This window comes from Engraulis encrasicolus, chromosome 4 (genome assembly GCF_034702125.1).
Source record: "Engraulis encrasicolus isolate BLACKSEA-1 chromosome 4, IST_EnEncr_1.0, whole genome shotgun sequence".
NCBI lineage: Eukaryota > Metazoa > Chordata > Actinopteri > Clupeiformes > Engraulidae > Engraulis > Engraulis encrasicolus.
In genome coordinates, this window is record NC_085860.1 from 17,854,541 (window position 1) to 17,859,540 (window position 5,000).

Genomic DNA, 5,000 nt, shown 5'->3' on the forward strand with positions numbered 1-5,000 from the left:
TGCTTAGGATGGTCACTGTGGGTACAGTAAAAATGGTCAAAAGCAGGCATTGGTCAGGTTTTTCTGTAGATTTATTATGACCATAGAAATCAATGCAATTCGGTTGAAATTGGGTGGTGCCTCCTGCCAGTTTTTTTTTAAACATTTTTTGTGGCTGGAAATGATCCAACGCATCTGGCAACCCTGATGACAGTTAAGTGTAATACAGTGCAAAGGCCCGTGGGCACGTTAAAGGGTATGGACTTTCAGACAACACGCACTCCTCGATAATGTCTTCATTAATTTGATTTATTGCAGGTGGATTGTAAAGTAAAAAAAAACTTCATCACACATACCCCACATCCCGACACATCATTGGCTACGTTTACATGACATGAGACATTTAATTCCGAGTTAACTCACTTAAATTATGAATAAAGCTTTGAAAACGTAATTTTGTCACTTCACAATTCGGAATTAAATGAAGGATCAAAGGGAACTCGATGGAACTATTTCATTCTGAATGATTAATTCGGAATTGAAATCGTCATGTAAACGTAGGGAATGTGACAAATAAAGGGTTGCCGTTGTGCTTGACTCACTTGCATTGTGACTAAACATCAACAACAACAACAACAACAACAGCATCAACAGCAACAACAACAGCAACAATATGAGGCACTATTATATAGAAAGGGATCAATAACAATATGTTTTTAGTGTGTGTCTGTGTGTGCAGTGGTGTAGTCTACATAGAACGCAGGTATACGGAGTATACCCACTTCTAAATTTCAGGAATTTCAGTATACCCACTTAAAATTGATTGATCCATTATTTTGAATAGCACAAATATATACAGTATACCCACTTCAAAAAATGCTCAAATATACAGTATACTCACCATAAAAAAGTAGACTACACCACTGTGTGTGTCGTGTGTGTCGTGTGTGTGTGTGTGTGTGTGTGTGTGTGTGTGTGTGTGTGTGTGTGTGTGTGTGTGTGTGTGTGTGTGTGTGTGTGTGTGTCTGTGTGTGTCTGTGTGTGTCTGTGTGTGTCTGTGTGTGTGTCTGCGTGCATGTATGTGTGTGGTCAGTGGTTCAAAGTTTGGGCTGTGGTGAGGAGGCGACAGGGGTCACACGTGGGAAGGTTACACCAGGCCTCTGATATTGGGGTCACAGGGTCATGGTAGGGGGGTCACATGGCTTTGATGTGGCGGAGATATGAAGATGCTCACTGACCTCAGGAGCCAAAAGGAGAGACTAGACTGTGTGCGTGTGTGTGTGTGCGTGTGCGTGCGTGTGTGCGCGTGCGCGTGTGTGCGTGTGTGTGTGTGTGTGTGCGTTACTTTGATGGTCTGGAAAGATTAGGACCTCAGGAGTCTAGATGTTTTTGTTGTTCTTTCTGGGAGATACTAGACTTTACTGCCGTGCAAAACAAGAGCACAGTAACTTGAAAATGGTCGAAATTGAGTTTAGATCGGAAATGGGCTTTAAACTACCTCATTTGTCTTGTGTCAAAAACTGTGGCCCAACATTGTCCCGTTTTGGAGAAAAATCATGCTGAAAGTGCAAAAATTATGTTACGTCGTACAAAACAAAAACACAGTAAGTCGGCGAGTTACTGCTGCAATTTCCAATGGGAATGGTTTGGGAGTAGACAGTAATACTAGCCAAGAACACAGTTACTCCTGCAGTAACTCCATTTTGTGGCAGTAATACCAGCCAAGAACGCAGTAACTCCGTTTTTTGTGGCAAAAAGACTCATACATGTTGTTTTTTCTGGGGGGTTTTATGTGCATTAAATTTCTATCCTAAAAAACAAGGAATTACAAGGAAGTGTCACCACAACTTTACCGACAACACAGTTGTCGGGCCATATAGGAAACTTTGAAGCCTTTTTTCTCAGTTTGCCAAAATCTGAGTTACTGCGTTCTTGTTTTGTAGGGCAGTATAGTTGATCACACAGGACTGCTAGCTGATCCACACCATAGATGATGGACTCTAGAGGCTGGACACTAGACTGCGTGATATTTTGGGACCTTCAGTTGAATTCAGGGCTCTAAGTTAACACCAGACAACCTGCCAAATGCTGGTGAAAAAGAGCAACTTACTAGCCACTTTGACTGATTACTGACTGTGTGTTTGACTAGTAAGATTAGCATCTACTAGGCATTTACTAGGCTGGTGATGGCAAAAGTTAATGTAGAGCCCTAGTTGCACTACTGCAATGTATTTGGTAGACTCAGGACTGCTTGTTGGACTAGAGTGCTCGCTAGCCTGTGCTCACATAATTCCATTGTTATGGGACTAGACTGCTCGATAGGCCACTGGCTGCACTAGACTAGACTGCTCGATAGGCCACTGGCTGCACTAGACTAGACTGCTCGATAGGCCACTGGCTGGACGAGACGAGACTTCACGCCGGCTACTGATCTGACGCCGTGCTGGACTTCGGTCCCCCCTGATAGCGATGGCAGTGTGGCGTCGAAGAGCAACCAAAGAGCATGTTCTCCACCTTTCATACTTCATCAGCTCACATAACTAGCTATACGCAGTACAACAAAGCTTATAACCAGCTCTCTCCCTACGCAACACACCTCTCTCCCTACCTCATGCAACATATCTCCTCCTAACCGGCTCTCTCCCTACCTCAGGCAACACATCACCTCTCATAACCAGCTCTCTATACCACATCGCCTCCTAACCAGTCCTTTCACTTCACATCTCCTCTTCTCTACATCTATTTTTCTACCATATCTCCTCTCCAAACCAACCCTCCCCGTACCACATCTCCTCTTCTATCCACCCCTCTCCCTTACCATACCACATCTTCTATCCTATCCACCTCTCTACCTTCATACCACATCTTCCCTCCACATTCACACCAGCTGGGGTAATGGGTACTCTGTTATACTATGTTGCACTATCACTGTCTTGAGATTGATTAATAGTAGACTACACCTCTGCTTCATAATGGCATAGCCTCCTATCCACTGATGTACCAGAGGGGCTTTCCCACTAATACATGATGGAGTGTTCCTCTTGCTCTGGCAGGATTGAGGCTCACACTACACTATCATCACAGTACAGTACATGGTATAGGAGGAGCAGTTCTCAAGCAGGGTGATACGTGTGTCGTTACAAAAGGAAACACATCATAGCTGTAGGGTAGAAGTGTTGTGTTGTGTTGTGTTCTCTCTCTGTCTCTCTCTCTCTGTCTGTCTCTCTATCTCTCTCTCTCTCGCTCTCTCTCTCTCTCTCTCTCTCTCTCTCTCTCTCTCTCTCTCTCTCTCTCTCTCTCTCTCTCTCTCTCTCTCTCTCTCTCTCTGTGGCACAGAATCACATTTTCGACCACTGCTGATCTTGATTCTTATCTCCCATCTTGATGTGTGTATGCGTCTGTGCATGCTCGTGTGTGTGTGTGTGTGTGGGTGCACGTCTCCTCTTCACTGTCAAATATTTAGTCATCCTTGTATCATCTCTCGTCTTCTCTTCTCTCTTCCTGTCTTCCTTTCTCAGAGGCGTCCCACAACCACCGCTCTGCTGTTCTCAGAAACGAGTGTCAGTTCCTGACCATTCCTTCCTCCGCGCTCTCTCTCTTTATCATTCACTCTCTCACTCCAGTTTTTTTCAGCTTCTTGCTCATACAACCTCCCTCCCTCCATTTCTCTCACTTTTGCCCCCTCTCCCCGTCCCTCTTTCTCTCTTGTTCTCGTTCTCTCTCTCACTCTCTCAATCTCTCTCTCTCTCTCTCCATCTCTCTCTCTCTCTCTCTCTCCCTCTCTCTCTCTCTCTCTCTCTCTCTCTCTCTCTCTCTCTCTCTCTCTCTCTCTCTCTCCCCCTCTCTCTCTGTTGGCTGTGGGAAAGCCATTTTATCAGCGTCTGTCTGTTGTTCTCTGGTGGGGATAGATACAGAGAAGATAGATGAGTGTTTTGACATGGAGAGTGTTAGACAAACACTCTTATCGGCCCGCCACTTTAGCCCGACCCCCGAAAGAGAAGCTTAACCACAGAGGGGCAGAGGGGAGAGGGGAGATGGGAGTGAGGGCAGGGGAGAGGAGGACAGGGGAGGGGGTCGTGGTGGTCGTGGTGGTGGTGGTGGGTCATATGAGGAGGGGGTATGGGGGCGGTTGAGGGCCTAGCAACCAATGGTTTGGTAGAGAGAGAGAGAGAGAGCGAGAGGGATGGATGGATGGATGGAGGGTAGGATGGAGGGAGGGAGGTAAGACGGAGAGATAGAAGGAGGGATGATGGGAGGTGAGTTTATACAAGTGGAACTGTGATGGTGGGCCAGCTGTAGGGCTACCAGCAAAACACCTTTCTAAAGACAGAACATTCATCTAGTGCTGCTTGGAAATTATTTATACAGAACTATATATTATATTATATTATATTATATTATATTATATGATATTATATTATATTATATTATATTATATTATATTATATTATATTATGACATGTTGAGATTTATATGGATGTAAAACTCAAGACATACCTACGTGTGCATAAAACTATGACACACACACACGCACACACACGCACACAAACACACACACACACACACACACACACACACACACACACACACACACACACACACACACACACACACACACACACACACACACACACGCACACACACACGCACACACACAGAGCGTGTTGTCACCTCTCCTCATATTTGTATGTCCACCTTCATCTGAGCATCAAACCCCCTCTAGTGGTGGACAGAGGCACTGGACGCGCACGGTACACTGCCCACCATTCACATATCTGTTGGGATCATTCGATGTGTTTGTTTGCCTCTTTGAATGTGTGTGAGAGAGAGGACTTTTGGCATCTTTGTATGCCTGTGTGTGCATTGTTTTTTTATGTGTGCCAGCTATATGTAATTGTTAACTCATGTGGAAAACTGTAGTCACAGAGTTTTATGTTGTGTACAATTGTATGAACCATGGAGAACAGGAGAGAGTGAACAAGTCCCGCCTCCAGTCATTTCAATGGGAAATGCTAGGCTAG

The 5,000-nt window shown here is 45.0% G+C and overlaps 1 protein-coding gene across 1 annotated transcript in view; it reads left to right on the plus strand.

Annotated features, from left to right (window-relative positions):
* Window positions 1–5,000, plus strand: part of zfpm1 (zinc finger protein, FOG family member 1) — a 157,641-nt gene that overhangs the window by 106,347 nt on the left and 46,294 nt on the right. The window lies entirely within an intron of this gene.